The sequence below is a fragment of the Protopterus annectens genome, chromosome 6.part0 (genome assembly GCF_019279795.1).
Source record: "Protopterus annectens isolate FY-2018-M chromosome 6.part0, PAN1.0, whole genome shotgun sequence".
NCBI lineage: Eukaryota > Metazoa > Chordata > Ceratodontiformes > Protopteridae > Protopterus > Protopterus annectens.
This window is the reverse complement of record NC_056737.1, coordinates 1,820,337,531-1,820,358,388: the sequence shown is the minus strand read 5'-3', so window position 1 is coordinate 1,820,358,388 and position 20,858 is coordinate 1,820,337,531. Positions and strand designations below refer to the sequence as shown.

The 20,858-nt window shown below is 41.8% G+C and overlaps 1 protein-coding gene across 1 annotated transcript in view; it reads right to left on the bottom strand.

Moving 5' to 3' along the window:
• Positions 1–20,858, bottom strand: part of HIBCH (3-hydroxyisobutyryl-CoA hydrolase) — a 1,796,007-nt gene that overhangs the window by 509,565 nt on the left and 1,265,584 nt on the right. The window lies entirely within an intron of this gene.

Below are 20,858 nucleotides of genomic sequence, written 5' to 3'. Positions count from 1 at the left end.
CACCTAGATAATGAAAGGAGTACCCTGACAACAGAAGCAGCTAGTGACTAACAGAAGGTGTTGAAGACAAGCTGAATTGGAATCCAAATCATCCCGTTCTCTGAAAAAAAAACATAGGCCGGGGGATGGAGGGTGGGTAGTAAGAACAGGGCAAGATGAACAATTCACATGGAACGTTATGGTAAGACATAACTTCTTTATGTGAAATTGTTCAATCTCGCCGTTTGTTCTTACGCATGGGTAGCGTCCCTAGCTCCTTTACCCTGGGTGGCTCATGGGAGAATGTTCCTGAGAACCGTGGAACCAAAAGAGGCCCTATCTTTGGAGTTCTTGTCCAACTTATAATGGAGAATGAAGGTATGAGGCTTCGCCCAGGTTGCTGCCGCACAAATAGTATCCAACGGGAAACGGGCTGCATGGGCTAGAGATGTGGCCATAGCCCTGGTAGAATGAGTAATTGTTGTTTCGTCTGTGAATAGATAAATTTAATACAATCTGTCAGCCATTTAGACAAGGTAACTTTGGTAACCGCCATACCTTTTCTTTGGTCAGCAAAGGATATAAATAGTTGGTCTGATTTTCTGTCATCTTTTCTCCTTTGCAAATAAAATCTGAGTTGTCTGTGGACATCTAACTTATGCAGCATATATTCCAACTTGTTAGTGTGATCTTTGAAAAAGGTGGGAAGTTCGATGGACTAGTTAATATCTGAAGGTGAACAAACTTTTGGGAGAAAAGACGGATTGGTGCGTAATGTCACTCTATCCGAGTGGAAAATCAAGTAGGGAGGTCGAACAGATAGCGCGTGTAATTCCGAAATTCTACGAGCAGAGGTTATAGCCACCAAGAATAATGTTTTCCATGACACGAACTTAAGAGAGGCTGTGGAGGCTGGTTCAAAAGGAGGTAACATTAACTGGGATAAAATTAAATTAAGATTCCAAGGAGCAACTGGGTTACGAATGGAAGGGCGGAGGTAAAAGGTGCTTTTCAAAAACGCCTTGAAAAGTCTGTGGGACATGATGGAAGAATTTTTGTAACCCACATGAAAGTTCGATATGGCCGCCAGTTGGACTCTAACTGTGGACGATGATGCTCCTTCTTCAAAGATCTTAGACAGAAACTCCAAACTTTTGTGTACCGGTGCTTCTGTTGGATCTAATCCTTGTTGTAATGACCAATAAGAAAAACGTGTCTTTGTAGTGGATGGTTTAAGAGAGGAAACAATTATACGTTTAACCGCAGGGGACAAAAGGCTTGACCTGGCTAGGATGGGAAGAGGAGCAGCCAAGCTGTCAATTTTAGGGACTGCAGGGATGGATGAGGGACTCCTGACGCATGGGTCAAAAGGTCTGGAACTGGGTCCAGAATCCATGGCTCCTCGATTTGATGGGCCTGAAGAAAGGGGAACCAGATCTGTCAAGGCCAGAATGGGGCTATTAAAATTATGGTCCTTTCCAGATGTTTGGCTTTCTGTAGAAACCTGGGGATTAACGGAATGGGTGGAAAAGCATACAGGAGACCCGGGGGCCAATCGTGAACCAGTGAATCTCTGGGGACACGCCCTGGTGGAGGGAGAAGGGCAAAGTAGCTTCTGCATTTGGCATTCATCGGTGATGCAAAAAGGTCGCAGCAAGGCTGGCCCCACTTGTGGAATATCGCTTCTGCCACTTGAGATTTCAGAGACCACTCGTGAGGTAACAGGATGGCTCTGCTCAACCTGTCCGCAATTACGTTGGACGTCCCGGGAATGTGCGTTGCTATCAGGAAGCGTCCAGTGGAGACAGCCCACTGCCAGATCCTGAGGGCCTCTCTGCATAGTGGATAAGATCTTGTTCCTCCCTGTTTGTTGATGTACCAGACCACTGACATGTTGTCTGTCTGGACTGCCACTGTTCCTTGAGGTAAGACGCCATGAAAGTGTTGCAACGCTAGAAACACTGCTCTTAGCTCTAGAACATTGATGTGCAGTTTGCATTCTGTTCTGGACCATTGACCTTGGACCATCTTTCCCTGGAACAAACAAACCCCCCCACCCAATCAGGGAAGCGTCCGTGGTTATTGTCGCTATCGGGGTTGGCAGGGCAAATGGTCGACCTTGTGTCAAGTCTTGAGATAGCATCCACCATCGTAGATCCTGCTTGCAGCAGGATGTGATTAGAATCTCGTGTGACAACGGCAGGTGCTGATAGGACCACTGGGCGAACAGTAGCCACTGTAGGATCCTCATGTGCATTCTTCCTAGAGGGACTGCAATCAGTGCAGCTGACATTAATCCCAGGACTCTTAAAACCTGTTTTGCTGTAGCTTTTGTCTTTTGAAGGAGTATTGCAATTTGCTCCCTTAGTTTTGAAACCCTTTCTGGTGGAAGTCTGACCGTGACCAAGGTAGTGTCCAGTTCTACCCCTATAAATGAGATACGCTGTGATGGCGATAAAGAAGATTTTTATAAATTGATTGTAACGCCAAGACGGGAACAAAGACTGATTGTGTAATCTCTTGCTTGGAGCAGATGATACTCGGTGGTGGCGGAGAGGAGCCAGTCATCTAGATACGGAAACATCCGGAATCCTTGTTGTCTCAAGTGAGACACTACTACTGCCATACACTTGGTGAACATCCTAGGGGCTGAGGTGAGACCAAACGGCAGAGCCCGAAACTGAAAATGACTGGCTCCTAGCCGGAAGCGAAGGAATCTCCTGGACGGTCTGGCCATTTTTATATGGTAGTACGCGTCCTTGAGATCTATACAGCACATCCAGTCTCCTTCCTGCAGAAAAGGGAGGATTGACTGTAGCGTGACCATCCGAAACTTCTCCTTCACAACGAAGGTGTTTAATCTACTGAGATCCAGAATTGGTCTCCAGTCCCTTGTCTTCTTTGGAACTAAAAAGAACCTTGAGTAAGTTCCGGATCCTATTTGGTCAGCCGGGACTGTTTGGATGGCTCTTTTCCTGAGCAGCTTCTGGATCTCTAAGGCTGCCTGATCCCGCAGATTGGGTGGAACCGTCTGGGAATCTTTTGGTGGTAGGGGGAATGTTTATGAATTTTATGTCGTAACCTCTGGTAATTATATTTTGTACCCACGCATCTGAGGTTAAATTTCGCCAGGCCAGCGGGTACAAAGTTAAGCGTCCCCCGACTGCCTCCAGAGCAGGACAGTCGGGCCTCCTCTCAGGAGTGCTGGAAAGGCTTGCCAGAGAAAGTATCTCTGTCGCCCTGGTTTTGCGGACCCCCTCTGCCGTTTGGACGGCGTCTTCCATTCCTTCCCCCTCCTCTGCCTCTGCAAGGGGCATTATCACTCTGTGTGGACTGAAAGGAACCCTGTGTCTTACGGAACCACATCTTTCCGCCTCTTTGCCCTTTGGGGTATGGTCTGAAAGGGGCGGAAAAATGGACTCCTACAGCAGATAGGGTCTTCCCTTCTTGCTCACACCTAGTGAGGGTCTCCTTTACTTTGGGGCCAAAAAGAGAGGCACCATCAAACGGGACGTTAGTAAAAGAAGACTTAAAGGATTCTGCAAAGGAGCACAGTCGCAGCCAGGATTGTCTCCTAAGAGCAATCGCTGAAGCTGCCGCTCTACTCGCACCTTCGGCCACATATGAAATGAGCCTCATGGAGGAGTTGACTACAGAGTTAAGGGTATTAAGTTGTGCTGTCACTTTCTCGGTAACAGCAGCATCTGTACGACCCTGGAGAGTATCTCCGAGTTCCTTGAGGAGATCCCTCTGTAAACGCGTAAAATGCGTCAAGTAGTTCAGCGATCGCATGGAAAAAGTCGCAGAACTGAAAACGCGCTTCCCATATCTGTCCATCGTCCTAGAATCCTTATTAGGAGGATGGACAGCGGAAGAGGACTCTGACATGTCCTTCTTGGTGGCTGCCGCCACCACCATAGTATCCACTGGAACACCCTTGGTAAGAAAACTCTTGTCCTGGGGGGCTGTTATAAACTTATTCGACCTGCGGGGAAATGGTTCCACCGTGTCAGGTGTCTCCCAAGCCCTACGAGCTATCAAGTCCATAAGTTCGTCAAAGGGAGGGGTCACCCAGGAGGTAGAAGGTAGAGCCCCGAATGCCTTCAGCAATACTGATTCATCCACAGAAGGGTTAAGTGGCTGCCAATCTCCCCTCTGTTTTAGGATCTCCAGGATGTCCACAAAGGAGACATCCTCCGAGGGGAACTGTGGGGACCCTTCTGCTTCATCTAAATCTGTATCTGATGTAAGAGATTCCTGTGGGGAATCTATGTGCCTCCTCTTGCACAGTCTTTTCCTTGGTATTTCTTCAGATGGGGCTTCTGGAGAAGCGTCCGAGGAACCGGGAGCACCTTCTGGGGGCAACTGAGGCATTGGGTCTCGACGCTTAGTAGGAGCCGAGGATACAGAAGTCGAACGTGGACCCTTAGGGGGAGGAGAAGAAGAATCCGATGAGATATGTGTCTGTTTCAACAAGACCTTCCTCATGGCGTCGAAGGCACCGGTACCCGGATCCGAAGACCTTCCTGGTTTCGAGAAACCAGGAACAATCCCCGAGACCGGGGGTCCGGGCTCCGACCCAGAGGACGGTGCCGAACTAATCTGAGCCGAGGCTCCTAGGGGGAGAGTCGGTACCGACATCTCGGTTCGACTGTCCGCCCCAGAACCAAGGAACGATAGTCGGCTCCGGGACCCCTCGATCCGTTCCGAGGGCGTCGAGGTCAACGGTACCGAAAGCATGGCTGTAGGCTTCGGTATCTATGGATTTACCATCATCGGAACTTCGACTCTCGGCTCCGAAGACTCGACAGGTCTCGGAGGAGGACCAGTAGATGACCCAGGGAGGGCTTCGAGTTTCGAAACCAGCTGGGACGAAACTTGGATCAATTTAGAAAGGGCCGAGTTCTCCATTAACTTCTGTATCACTCGATCCACATCTGAATCAGATAAGGGTCTCGAAGAGCGGGTCGAAGGGGCCGAAGTTGTCACCGAGTGAAGGATCGATGGCGGCGGAACCTCCGAGACCGGCTCCAGGACCGGAGTCTCGATCAAAGATATACATTCGACAGCCGACTCTGAAGTCTGTGGAGCCGGTGACCGAATCTTAATAGAGGTGCTCGGAGCCGATGACTTTGGCTCCGACACTCTCGAAGACTTAGACCCCTTCGAAGACTTGGATACCAATTCAGCCTTGTCAAGGGCCTCCTGAAATTCGGGCTTTAATAAACCCCTGTCTACCAACTTCCTGCGTCTCTCCATCATGGCCCTCCCACTGAAGGAATGACAAATAGAACAGTCCTCCTGTAAGTGGAGAGGGCCAAGACAGTAGACGCAGGAAGAGTGGTTATCCGTGATGGACATTTTCTGTCCGCATAGACATTTCTTAAAGCCTGATTTTTGCTTCTCAGACATGTTCAAAAAATCAGACATATACCTATAAGAACCTGAAAACAAGAAAAAAATTAAGGTATCACTACACACAAAAGAGTAAGGACTTAAGCCTTTCTTAAAGAAAAAACACCTGTTAAAAAGACAGGATAATAGGCCTAAAAATTGCCTTGAAAAAGTTATAAAATAATAACAATAAGAAGAAGAATATATAACTCCCTGTAACACTAGTAAAATATATATATATATATATATACATATATATATACATACATATATATATATATATATATATATATATATATATATATATATATATATATATATATATATATATATATATATATATATATATATACATATATATATATATATATATATATATATATATACATATATATATATATATATATATATATATATATATATACATATACATATATATATATACACACATATATATATATATATATATATATATATATATATAACTATCTATACTAATAAGGTAAGTTATGGAAAAACTTTGAATAATAGAAAAAGTTTACTGGCCCGAGCTTCTGCGATGCATCTGCTGCCGTGGCAAACTAGATCTGAGGGTTAGCACTAGGGGATTGTGGGATAGGACTGTGCCTCGAGCTTTCTCAAGATGCAGAGCTGTAGAAGTGGCTGTCTCGGAGCCAAGGATCGGCTCTGAACCCATGCGTAAGAACAAACGGCGAGATTGAACAATTTCACATCAAAGGTTATAGCCATATATTATGCACCCACACATGAATTGGTTCAGCAATACACATATTTATGAGAACAAAATAAGATTAATTATTTAGGAATATGGATTAAAAAGACTTCTGTTATGGCAGCTACGGATACGTGGGAAGAGACTAAAAAAATACAAAAACTGAAAAACTAGACGCTCCTGTTTATGAATATGGATAGTAAGATACAAGCAGTAAAAATGTTTTTAGTCTATATTTTTATCAATCAGAGGAGAAGTTGTGGACAATAATAAATAGCTTAAGGAATTTATCTGGGAGTGGAAGAGTTAAGTGGGATAGTCTGATCCTTCCAACAGAACATGGTGGTTTAGGATTCCCTCTTTTCAATGGATATTTTAGAGCTACACAGTTAAGGCTCATATACATACCACAAGCAGGAGTTTATAATTCAAAATGGAAAGGTATGATGATGAAGTGTTGGGAGGTTAAAGAAATAGAGTGAGTGGGATTTTGGATGCAGATCTTTAAGCAGAATAACAACAACCATACAGAATATTATATTCATAAAGTAGCAGAAAGTATTCTTACAACTAAGCCAACACGAGAATGGAGAGAGGAGATTTTTGCAAATAGGGATGACTGCAAGAAGAGGTACAGAAAACAGGCAAGAGGGGGCTGGAATTTATTGGAGAAAACTGCAAAGGAACAAAGGTATTGGCAGCAAATAACTAGACAAGAGAAAGGTATATATATATATATATATATATATATATATATATATATATATATATATATATATATATATATATATATTAGTCTTTTACTAGTGTAGTTACAGGGAGTTATATATTCTTCTTCTTATTGTTATTATTTTATAACTTTTTCAAGGCAATTTTTAGGCCTCTTATCCCGTCTTTTTAACAGGTGTTTTTTCTTTAAGAAAGGCTTAAGTCCTTACTCTTTGGGCGGCACAGTGGTGCAGTGGTTAACGTTGTCACCTCACAGCAAGAGGTTCTCCGGTTCGATTCTCGGCTGGGGTGCCTTCTGTGTGGAGTTTGCATGTTCTCCCTGTGTTCGCGTGGGTTTCCTCCGGGTACTCCGGTTTCCTCCCACATTCCAAAGACATGCATCTGGAGCATTTCTCCCCGGGCCTCCGCTGAAAACAGGCTCTGTGGAACCTAGTTGGACATTCCCGGTCAACAAATGATAAATAAAAAAAAAATAAAAGTATTAAGAGTGGGATGAGGCCAAGATGATGTCCGGACTGCAGGCTAGAGACTGCCTCCCCTACCAGGGACTGATATTAGGGAATGGCAAAGAAAAAAGGACAAGGTAATCTTAAGTGAAGGACCTGCTCTGATGGGGTTTTTAATCGAATCTAGAACAGAAACTGAAGTTTAAAAAAGAGCAATTAGTAGGGAATATAAAATACTGTATGATAGCTATAATTATCAATCTGAGGAGGTTAGAAAAGACTGGGAAAAGAGACTGGAAAAGCAATTTACAACAGGACGATGTGAGGACATATGTCAGGCTCCCAAGTATGCAGCAAAGTCCAGAAGGTTTAGGATCTTAGCTTGGAAGTGCTTGCATAAAAAAAGTTATGTACTCACCATAACATTCCATCTGTGTTATCCATTTTCATTCTTCAACTATTGGGTTCGGATCCAACTCAGACGCTTCCCTCAGATCATAGAAGACGAACTCTTGTGCTCCTCAATCTACCTATAATGCCCTAGTCATCTAACATACCTCAGATCTAGTTTGTTGCCTATAGATCTACAGAGTAGTGGAGAATAAAGGAGGAATATAAAATGGGACTCAAACAAGGAACAGAGGTTCCTCCAACACTCTTTGATCTTTCCAGGAGTAAAGCAAGTTGGGGGTTGGTGGGTGGGAAGTTGAGGAAGAATGAAAATGGACAACACAGATGGAACATTATGGGGTGAGTACATAACTTTTTTATCTGATGTTGTCATCTTCAATCATTCTTTCACTGTTGGGACACAGTCCCCAGCTACCTAAATCTTGGGTGGACTCTAAGGAAGGATACTCCTGAGCACAGCTGAGCCAAAGGCTGCTCTTCCCATAGAGACCAGATCCAATTTATAATGGGCAATAAAGGTATGAGGATTAGCCCAGGTTGCAGCCGCACAAATTTCCTCCAAGGAAGTTCTTGACCACAAGGCTGAGGAAGTCACCATGGAGCTCATGGAAGGGGCTTTTGATGGTTTTGGGAAAGACAAACATGCTTTTTCATAAACAAGGTAATACAATCAGTCAACCATTTGGCCAGTCACTTTAGAAACTGACTTGCCTAATTTTGAATCAGAAAAAGAAACAAATAACTGCCTGGATTTCTTCGAATCTTTGGTCCTATGAAGGTAGAAACGTAACTGTCTGTGGACATTCAAAAGGTGTAACATATGTTCTCCTCCATTTGAAAAATTTGGAATGAAGACTGGAAGGTTGATAACCTGATTAATATTGGATTCTACCACATCTTTATGAAAAGTTAAATAAGGAGATTTAGAAGACAGATCCTAAAGTTCAGACACTCTTAGGGCAGAAGTTATAACAACTAGGAAAACAGTTTTCCAAACATTTTACATCAGACATAGCTGATGGTTCAAAGGGGGTTGGGTCAAGCCCTGAAGATCAACATTTAAATCCCAAGGAGTAGTAGGATCCTTTAAGGGAGGCCTAAGTAAATAGGTTCCTCTGAGAAATGCTTCGCAAAGCTTGGAGGAAATTAAGGTAGAGTTATGAAAGTTGGAAATGGCTGCTAATTGCACTCTGACAGTTGAGGAGCTACCCCCTCCCCCACTGAAAAGTGTAGCAAAAAGTCAGGAGCCTTAGAAATCGGTGTTGAAAAGGGATCTAACTTCTTTCTCTGTGCTAAAAAATACATCTTTTCCATTTTCTTTTGTAAATGTTTCTAGTGGAAGCTTTGTGGGAGGAAAACAGTGTGTGACAGATGGGGGAGGAGAGCCTGGGCTGTCTAGCAATCAACAGAACTGGAGAAACCATGTGGTCAACTTGAGACCTGAAACGTCAGGATGAATAATGTCTGTCGGGTGAAACAGGTCTGGATTTGGATGCAGAATCCACTGCGGGTATAAAAAATTAGGCCAAAGGAAGGGAACCCAGATCTGAATATGATGAGGCCAGTATTGCGCATTGAGGATAACTGTGCTCTTCAATCAAGATGCTTTCTGGAGAAATTTGGAAATGAGAGGTAATGGGGATGGGCATAAATGAGACTGGAGGGCCAGTCACGAAGTAGAGCATCCTTCGGTGACTCCCCCAGTGGGGGAATCAGGGTAAAGAACCTTCTACACTTGTTGAGGGGAGGTGAGAAAAGGTCGCAGCATGGTTGGCCCCACTGATGGAAAATCATCTCCACCACATTTACTATGAGACCGCTCATGAGACATCAGAATAGACTTGCTTAAGCTGTCTGCAATTATGTTGTACTTCCCCAGGACCTGTGTTGCTAACAGAAAGCAATTAGATGAGATTGCCCATTACCATACTCTCACAGCTTCTCGAAAAAGAGGGTGAGATCTGGTTCCCCCTTGTTTGTTAATATACCAGATCACCAACATATTGTCCATCTGAATCACAATGGTCCAGGTTGGGAGAGTGTCGTGGAAGGCCTGCAAAGTTAGAACAGTTCTCATCTCCAGGACACTGATATACGTGTTGGCCTCTTCTGGGGACTATGTGCCCTGGACCGTCCTTCCCAAGAAGTACCCACCACCCAATCTGAGAGGAGACTGTGGTCACTGTGGCCTTGGGTTTAGGGAGAACAAAGGGGCAGCCTTCTTTTATTTGACTGGGTGGATCCACCAGAGAAGTTAATTCTTGCAAGCTTGCCTTATTTTGACTTGACGGGATAATAGTTGTTGGAGAAATGGCCTATTTACAAGCTGGAAGTCTTCTAGTTGGCTCATGGCTAGGTAGGTATCCCATGGAGCACCAGTACAATCCCCAGATCTTATTTGCTGCTAAATAGGAGAAATAATAACAAACATACAGAAAGAAGCCAATACTAAAAGGTCTCCATAAAAAAATGATAATATTTTTCTGTCTCCAGGTACTTCCATGATGGGGGTAGGAGGGTGGGTTCGTAAGAATGAAGGGCGAAATGGACTACAAACATGGAACGTTATGGTGAGTACATAACTTTGTGTTCTGTAGTCCTATCTCGCCTTCATTCTTACATATGGGACAGCGTTCCTAGCGCCTTATTCTTGAGTGGCTCAAGGAAAAATACTCCTGAGTACCGTGGAACCAAAGGATGCTCTACCCTGGAGGTTAAATCCAATTTGTAATGAGTAATAAAAGTGTGAGGGGTAGCCCAAGTTGCTGCTGCACAAATATTATCAAGTGGGACCCTGGCTTGAAAGGCTGCAGAGGTAGACTGAGATCTCGTAGAATGAGCCTTGATTTTAAAGGGTAAAAGTCTACCCTCAGAGTTGTAAACATAAGCTATACAGCTAGAAATCCAATTTGAGAATTAGAATCTGGAAAACCTAGATAAATATTTGAAATCGCTGCCAATTGGACTCTGATAGTGGCAGCTGCAGATCCCTGGTGGAAAAGCTCAGACAGGAATTCCAAAACCCTAAGGGTCAACATTTATTTTCTCTGCCTAGATAGAGAATCTCCTCCATTTACTGGAATATAGTCTCCTAGTGGAAGGTTTATGAGAAGACGTAAGGATATGAGTCACGGAGGGTGAGAAGTCATGAAGCCGGACTAGGGATGGAACTGGAGCAGCTACGCTGTCAAACTAAGGATGTGTAAGGAAGGGTGAAGCGAACCTGACATGAGTCAAGAGGTCCTGGAACTGGGTCCAAAATCCAAGGATCGTCTAAGAGAAGAGGCTCGTGAAAGGGAACCAGATCTGACAAGGCCCCAACCCCATATGTAAGAATGAAGGGCGAGATGGATTACAGACATGGAACGATATGGTGACTACATAACTTCTTTTTTAAAGCAGTTGACCATTTTAACTGCAACACAGAGGGTGTTGTACATGACCCAATTTGCCCCTGTTATACATTTTATATTGGGGAGATTAAGAGACCCTTTAAGACTAGGTTAATGGAGCAGGTAAGGGATATTTTAAGTAAAAAAGCAGAAAGCTGGATATCTACACATTTGAATATGTTCCATCAGGGGGACAAGTAAGGGGCTACAGGGCACTATATTGGAAAAAGTAAAGGTGTCTCAGTTTGATTCAATTTTAGTTTAAAAAAAAAAAAAAAAAAAAACATATGCTATTGAAAGAATTTATTTACATTCTGAAATTTGATACTTTATACCCGAGAGGGTTAAATGAGGAATGTAATTGCAGGCTGCTTATATAATTAAGTGTTAATTGTTTTAAATATTTAAGGCAAGGGTTTTGTAATGTATTTTACTCCTTGAAGGCTTTTTGCCGAGACGTCAAGAGTTTTATTAAATCTGTTTGCTACACTGGTTGGTCATTTCCTTTTTGGTACAACTTTGGTACAGTTTTTTCAGTTGTAGATGATGGTTTCCTGCTCGCATGGCCAGTGATCCATCTTTCAACTTGCCTAGATTTTTCCGTGAGGGGTTTATGGACAACAGCCAATGGTCTATGGACAGTTTTCTGGTTAATACCACAGAATGTAATGGTTTTCAGGACAGTGATGGTGGAAAGAACATCCAAAATATGTGGGAAAGATGGGATGAAGAGAGAAGTAAAACGTGTAATAACCCATTTAACACTATGGGTCGCAAACTGCCAACATCCCTTTCAGTAGAAAGTAAGTCTTTGAGCAACTTGAAATAAATATTTGGAAAGAGACTGCCACCCATTTCAATTTGCAAAGTTTACCGAAATATCTTGATCTTGACATTATTCCCAGAGGTTTAAGGGTATACAAAGACCCTTCAATACCTTTCAGTCTGGAGAATGAAATAGATGCTGCATTTCACACAAGCGATGGATAGCAGCTGCACATAAGTGCACTTTAGAATGGGTGGGCATTCTGCTTGAGCGAGACAGGGTAAGACAGAAAGAGCTTAGAGAACACATTCGTTGTATGTGTTGTACCCTGTCTTCGAAAACCAATGCAGACTTTTTGGATAAATTCTTAACTGACACCAATAACAGATTAAAAAGTTATGAACTGGAACTGATTGATAGAAAGACGGGCAAATTACTTCGTGATTTGCGAGATTATGAAAATGGGAAAGCGTTTTCAACAAGAACCAACTGCAAGAAAGCACGTAATTATGTTAAATTCAAAGAAGTGGGAAGTGATGCATGATTCTATGACTCCTCCTTTTCAGCATCCGAGGGGTGCCACACTTCTTTTGAAGATGAAGAAGAGGGGGAAAATAGTGAACATCCCCCGCTCCCACCAGTTCAGCAAACAAAACAGTTTAACCAAACCTTTTGGAATGGTTCTAACAACTACAGAGGGGGGAAACAAGGGACTAAATGCCAACGTGAACAATCAAACATGGCGCAAAGAGAACAGTTCCAACCACAATGGTATAAATGAGGTAAATGGTGATTTATCTAATTTTGACTGCAATGATTATGTTGTTAACTTATCTGGACATTATTTTTCCAGTACTGAGTATGCAGTATTGAACTGTGGTCTGAAGTTCATACCTACGGTTCTTCCTCAGTTATATGAACTAAAATGTTCTAATAAACAATCAACAGCTATAATAGAAAAAAGTCTTGATACTTCATGTGAAAGTTTATATTCATGTAATTCAGAAACTGAATGTAATGCTTATACTTATTTTAATACGAGCAGTGTAAAATATGATAGCAGGTTTATACCTCCGTTTGTGAATGAGGGTGGATTACATTTTTCAGAATTGCTCAATTTTACTTTGAATAATGAATATCAGTAGTTCATAAAGAAGAAACATGACACTGATTACAAATTAACGCTGTCGGAATGGAAAGCTTTACAAGCCCTTAGCAAGAGGAGGGACCTAATTTTTCAGCCAACCAACAAGGGCACTAAATTAGTAGTTATGACATGTATCCAGTATCTAGCAATCTGTGAAGAACATCTTAGTGATAGGAAATATATGAAAAACTAGACATTGATGCATGCAATACTGCAATAAAAGAATATGAAGAGTTACTAAATAAGAGCTTTAGGTTAGGATATTTTACTGATGTAGATGTGAAGAGAAAATTCACTACAGAAGGTTCAAAGATGGCTTATTTCTATTGCCTCCCCAAAATCCATAAAAATCTTATGCAGCCACCTGGGAGACCTACAGTCTCAGGTCGTGATTATTTTTTGAACAAAATTGGTTATTTCCTCCACAGTTATTTGTTACCTAAAGTATGTTCCCTTCCTCCGATATTTGGGATTTTTTATATAAAGTGAGTGACATCAAATGGAATAGTAACATGTTCTGGGTTACTATAGATGTTAAAAGCATATATATGAGTATTCAACATACTTTATGAATTGAAGCCCTTAGGTTCTTTTAGGGAACCAGTCCTGTGACCGAATACATTAATGAACTGTTATATTTTTGTTTGATCAATAATTTTTTTGAATTCAATAATGAATTGTACTACCAGAAACAGGGTACAGCAATGGGGGCAGTTTTTGCTCCCGCATATGCTAACTTAAATATGGGCTTTTTTGAAGTACAATGCTTGTTTAAAACAGAATTTTATCTCAAACATGTTGTCAGATACTATAGGTTTATAGATTACCTTATTTTTTTGGTAGAAGGGAGACAAGAAAAAGTAAGTGAATTTGTAGAAGGATTACAAAATAATAGATTTGAACTTAAATCTGATGGCCTTAAGATTGGAACTAGGATCCCTTTTTTGGATGTTATACTTGATATTTCAGATGGAAAATCTTTAAAGACAACTGTCCATAGAAAATTTGAAGGTGGTATACAATTTCTTCATGGACAAAGCACATACATTTCAGGCTATCCCCTATGGGGAATGTCTTTGATTATTCAGATTATGTAACAATGGCAGAGATCTCAACCATGAGTTAGGCAAAACCCTTGAAATGTTTAAAAATAGAGGCTATGACCATAAGATAGTAGAAGTTGGGAAACATTTATAGAAAAAAGTTAGTGGAGGAAATCATTTTGATGGGGGAATGTATATCCAGGAAACTATGGATAGAATAGAAAAGGATGGAACCATTTATTTTGTTACAACATACAGCTGCTTCAGTTCTAAGACTAACAACCAACTCATCATTTAACCATTTTGATAATCTCTAGAAGAACTTAAATATTTCCAAAAATGTTTCACCTGGTTTAAGGTGAAACATTTTTGGAAATATTTAAGTTCTTCTAGAGATGTATCAAAATGGTTACATGATGAGTTGGTTGTTTCCTACAGAAAAGGAAAAAACATATAAAACTTTCTAGTAAGGGGTAGGTTCAGTATGCCTACTTTACATATACCACATATTCTCACTGCATATGGAACATTTACCTGTGGCAGGTATAAAGCTTGCAAACATGTGGTTAGAGAGTTTTTGAAAATGAATAACATTTTTTTAAAGCAGTTGACCATTTGAACTGTAACACAGAGGGTGTTGTATATGCCCTGAGATGCCCCTGCGATAAATGTTATATTGGGGAGACTAAGAGACCCTTTAAGACTAGGTTAATGGAGCATGTAAGAGATATTTTAAATAAAAAAGCAGAAAGTTTGATATCTACACATTTGAATATGTTCCATAAGAGGAACAGTAAAGGGCTACAGGGCACTATATTGGAAAAAGTAAAGGTGTCTCAGTTTGATTCAATTTTCATAGGTTCATAGGTTGGTACTAGGCTATCAGCCCTAGGGCCTATACAAGCCTAGCCATAACAATTCCCTGGCTATTTCTTCCCACACTATTTACTTCCCTGTTTTAAACAGCTGCCATTGAAAGAATCTATTTACATTCTAAAATTTGATACTTTACCCCTGAGAGGGTTAAATGAAGAATGTAATTGGAAGCTGCTTATATAACTGCATAATTAAGTATGAATTGTTTTAGATATTTAATGCAAGTGTTTTGTAATGTATTTTACTCCTTGAAAACTTTTTGCCGAGATGTCAGAGTTTTATTAACTCTGTTTGGTACACTGGCTGGTCGTTTCCTTTTTGGCACAGCTTTGGTACAGTTTTTTCAGTTGTAGGTAATTTGAATTGGACTGAGTTAAGATTTGCTGCAACTGACAGATATCCTCAGAAAAAATCATTGAGTAAGTAGTCCTATGCTTGAATTAGCTGATGCCTGGTTGGAGTGGTCAGGAGCCAGTCATCCAGATATGGAAACACTTGGAATCCCTGCATTCCCAAGTGAGTTGCAACTATTGCCATGCACTTTGTAAATACCCTGGGGTTGTGGTGAGACCAAAGGGCAGTGCTCTGAATTGGTAATGACTGGGCTCCCAGTGGTTACCTGAAGGTCTGTTAAGCGCATCCAGTCAACCTTGTGCAGAAACAGCAGAATGGACTGAACTGTGACCATCTGAAACTTGGCACGTTGAACCAACTGATTTAGTCTGCTAAGATTCAAAACTGGTCTCCAGTCCTGTCTTTTTTGGTACTATAAAGAATCTTGACTAAGTTCTGGACTCTTTCTGGTTTGTAGAGACCTCTTGGATTGCTCTTTTTTTTCTAGCAACTTGGTTATTTCCAGTGCTGCTGCTTCTCTCTGACTGGGTGGAATATTGGGGATTTTGTTTGATACTAGTGGGGGTGGATGGGAAAATGGTACTTAACCATTGGATATTATCCTCCCACACCCATGAATCTTTTGTCATTTCTAGCCAGGCTCTTTGGTGCAGTGATAGATGACTCCTGACTGCCAAACAAGGAGGTTTCATCCAAGGGAGCACTGATGAAAAGAGATTTGAAGGGTTCAGCAAAATCACATAAGTGCTTCCAGGCATGTCTCTTAATGGAAATGTCTGAATCCACCAGCCATGAGATACCTTTGACCACATGGGAGATAAGCCTCATGGATGACTTTGAAATAGACTGAAGGGTAGCCAACTGCAAGGAAATAGTACTCTCTACCTTGGAGGATATGGTCCTAGAGAGAGATTTGGAAAAATCTTTGATGAAATCCCTCTGAAGTCTTGTGAAATGTGCCAAGTAATTCAGTGGCCTAATTGTAAAGGTTGAGGGCCGTTGCTATGACCATGGCATCAATGGGTACTCTCTTCTCCAGTGTGGTCTATCTTTAGGTGGTGCCAGGATCCTGTATGGAATCTTAGGGATTGGCTCAGTTGTATCCGGTTCTTTCCAGGCCCACCTAGAGACTAAATCTTTGAGCTCATCAGCGGGCAAAGTCACCCAGGAGGTAGACGGACCAGTCCCAAAGGCCTCCAGAAACACTGACACCTCTTGGGAAGGGCTATCGGGTGACCAACCACCTTTGTTTTAGGAGTTATAAGATGTCTCTCCAAATGAGGCATCATCAGATGGTGATCTGGGGTACCCTTCCCCCTTCATCAAAGTCAATGTCCTCAGTGACAGACTCTTGTGGAGAGTCTAAGTACCTCCTTTTGCACTTTATCTTCTGGGGACCTCCTAGGTGAGGTGTTCTAGGGAGGTATCGGAAGAGATAATGATACCCTGCTGGGTGGCATGGAGACTGATTCTGTTTGGCTGTCACAGTGGAATGGATGATTGAGGCTCTGGACACAAAAATCAAATAATATTGGGAAGTTGGAGCTGAGGAGGGTAGAGAAGTGTGAACTCTAGGTATACAGAAGGCTCTCTTCACTACCTTGAAAGCAGAGTACCGGGGAGAAGAAGAAACTGATTCGTCAAGACAGACTTATGGATTGTTGGCCCTCGCTGTCCCATAGACAAACCATCTGAGAAGGGAGTTGCAGCCAAGCTATCTAGCGCTGATGTGCCAAGGAAAGAGATGGCTCCAACAACTTCGGAGTAGAATCCAACACCCTGGAGCTAGCGCCAATGCTTCATCTCTGACAGTCATCCAGCTTCAAAGTACTTGGGGCTAGACAGCTCAGACACACCATCGGAGCTGAAGATACAAATATCTTTGGATCCACAGAAGATGACTCCAAGGCTTTTGAATCTGACAACTCTGAAATGGAAACATGGATTTGAGAAGGAGCTATGATTGGAGAAGTACTAGAGGTTTTACGGACTTCATGGGGTCGAAGCTGAAAGGACTCCCATTTGTATTTGTGTCTTGAGGAAATTCCTCATCATTCTGTCCACATCTGCCTCAGACAGGCTTCTGGAAGACTGAAGGAATAAAGCTGAAGATGAGGAGAATGCTCTAGAAAAGGTGGCAGGAGCCAAGAAGTAATTGGCTCTAACAATTGAGGAGGTGAAGGGGTCCAACATGATATGTCAGATCTTCACTTCAGATCCAACTTTTTTGTTTGTTTCAGAACTTCTCCAAGGACAGAGCCAAAGTAGAAGCCTATGTGTATTCTGGAGATCTCTTACAAGATTACTCAGAAAGGGAATTTCCCTTTTTCTCTCCAGTCTCTTGGGGTTTGAGCCCCAGAAGCTGTTGGTGAAGATTTTGAAGGCAGCAAGTCCCTAAGGATTAATTTGTTTTTCTAGTCAATTACAATGTGGGAGTTGAATTCTTAGCAAATGTCACAATCCAAATCTAAATGACTTGGTCCTAGACAGTAGGTGCATTTGGAACATATGTCAGAGGTCGGTATTTTGTGGCCGCATGCCACACATTTTTTAAAACCTGAAGGCTTATCTGACATGTTTAAGAAGGGCAGATAGAAACTGAGAGAATTTTTTTTTAAATAGTTAAAAAGGAAAAATAAGAGAAATTACCAATGACTGTAAAAGAGACAATACTGTTAAGTAAAAAAGGAGAATACCAACAATGGTAATATAAATACTCAGAGTACAGAAAAAAAGGTAAAGCGACTAAGCAAAGGAAAAGGGTTAAAGGGAAGCAAAGACTACAGGTATATAAGTGTAATAAGAAAAGTAAAGAGATAACAACAGCTAAACTCAGAAACCTTTGAAAACCCACACTTGAGAGTTTGCGATCTACATCCGAACGCTATGGCGGCAAACAAGATCTGAGGTATGTTAAGTGACTAGGGTATTATAGGTAAAGGATAAAGTTGAGGAATGAATGAATAAATGAAAATGACAACATCAGATATATTTTTATACCCAACCAAGCTTCATAGATTTTTCCTCAGCTAAACAGCACATGTTGGAGGTGTGATGTGGAAGAAACAGATAACCGGGAACATGTGTTTTGGGAGTGCAATAAGTTGACAGATTTTAAAAATCCCCCAAAGAGTACTCTGTCAGAAATATTGGGTGAACAAATGGCTGTAACTAAGGATATGATTTCTTTTCTTTTCTTTTTTTGAGCTGGGACACAGGATCTGAAATGCCTAGGCACAGTAAAGCCTTATTTATTTAATTGTGTTAGTTGCCAAAAAAGCAATACTAGAAAATGGAAATTAAGTCTAAACCAACTGAATTTGAAGTAATGATTATTATAAAACAGATAAAAGAACAGGAAGAGAGATCTTTTAGAAAAGGGAAGGAGTAAAATACATAGAAATAAATGGAAATTGAGGAAAAGAACAGTTGTGTAAAATCTTACCATAATGGTAGATGTCCTTCTCTTCACTCCTGTAGTATCCATTACAATAGGGATCCACTACCAAGGGTGGCCCCCCGATGTCCGGCCAGTATACCAAAGCCTTTAGGTTGCTTTATGGTATGCCGCACATCACACATATGCTCCTTGCGTAACATAGGGCATAAAGGTGATGTCCAGACATACAATCCTTAGAACTGAGAGCCCCAGCAGGAACACCAGTCCAAGGAATAGACAAAAGAGAAATGGACGAGGGGGCGGAGGGAAGGAGTGAATATTGCAACAGTGAAGAGAAGGACATTTACCGTTATGGTGAGATTTTACACAGCTGCACTATGTTCTTCCATTTCACTGTTACACTATTCGTTACTACAGAGACTGTGCCACAACTCTGAAAGAAGACAGGGAGGAGGAAGGACCAGCAGAACCCTCTAGGAAGTCATGAAGGATGGCCCTAGTGAAACCAGCTCTAGCTCTAGAAATTCCATCCATATGTAGGGATAGGTAAAAGTATGAACAGAAGTCCAGGTAGCTGCCTCAAGAATACAGTTCATAGGTTCATAGGTTAGTACTAAGCTAACTGCTCTTGCGAGCCATTTTAAGCCTAGCCAATTATCCCTTGTGAGACTCAAACCCTGCACCTTGTGTTTGTAAGGCAAACACCTTAACCATTAGGCCACCCTCCCAACCCTAACAACTAACCTCCCAACCCTAACAACTTAACAACTAACCATAGTTAGTATCCAAACCCTTGAAAAAAGCACCAGAAGAAGCCACTCTCTAGTAGAATGAGCCTTAACAGAAGAAGGAAGTCTCTTACCATGAAAAGAATAAGAAAAAGAAATGGCTTTAGAAATCCAAGAAGAAACAGTTTGCTGGACACAGCCAATCCTAAGGACCTAGGATGAAAGGAAACAACGAGCTGATTAGATTTACGAAAAATCTTAGTCTTATCCAAATAAAATCTGAGTTGTCTATACACATCCAACATGTGCGCACCTTCTTACTGACAGATTGTGGAGAAGGGAAAAAAGTGGGCAAATGAACAGACTGGTTAAGAGACAACTCATTCACCACTTTGAGCATAAAATAAGGATTAGTACGAAGGGACTCCCTGTCCATATGAAACACCAAAAAATGAGAACAAGCCATAAGGGCTTGAAACTCAGACAACCGTCTGGCAGAAGTAAGGGCTAGCAGAAGTACAGTCTTCCAACAGCAATGTTGCAAGGAAACTGAGGCTGCTGTCTCAAAAAGAACCTGTGTCAATTTTTCTAAAACAAAATTAAGATCCCAGTCAGCAGGAACAGACTTCCTGGGAGGCATAATATGAAGGACACCTTTAAGAAAATGTTTTGCTTCAAATCTAGAAGCTAAAGGAGGTAATAACTGCAGACAATCAAAAATAGCTCACAAGTGGGCCTTAACAGAAGAATAAGCCAAGCCAGCATTTGAACAATTCACACAGGTAAGACAGAACCAAAGGAACATCCACAGAAAGTGCGGCCAGGTTATGAGAAAGACACCAAACAGAAAACCTCTTCCATTTGGATAAGTATGATTTCCTAGTAGTGGGTTTCCTGCCCTCCAGCAGGACCCTAAGCACATTCTCAGAAAAAAAGGTGTCTATGTGGAATCAAATCCTATCACCCACAATGTCAGTTGAAGAATGGACAGATGGGGATGGATGACAGATCCCTTGTCTTGTGTGAGTAGGTCCACCCTGTGAGGTAACTTGTGATGAATGCCCTTGGCTAAATGCAGAAGAGGGAACCAAAGCTGTTTTGGCCAAAAGGGAGTCATCAACAAGATTTTGGGAGCATCCTGTTGTATTTTGAACAGGACATTTGGAATTTGGGGAAGGGGAGGCAAAGCATAATGAAACATCCCCTTCCAAGAAAAAGAGAGGACATCCATCTTCCAAAGCAGGGATCTTAGGACCCTGGCACAAAACAGACGAGGCAAAAAGATCCATTTGAGCAGTATCCCACTGGTGGACAATGTCCAGAAACACATCCCTGTGAATCCTGTTCCCTGGGTCTTTTAAGGCGAGTAGAGGGCCAAGGAGAAACTGGGACAGAAACTCCTTGACGAAGTTTTAAAGACATCAAAGCATTGAACAACCCAAGTAAAATTTTACCATTCA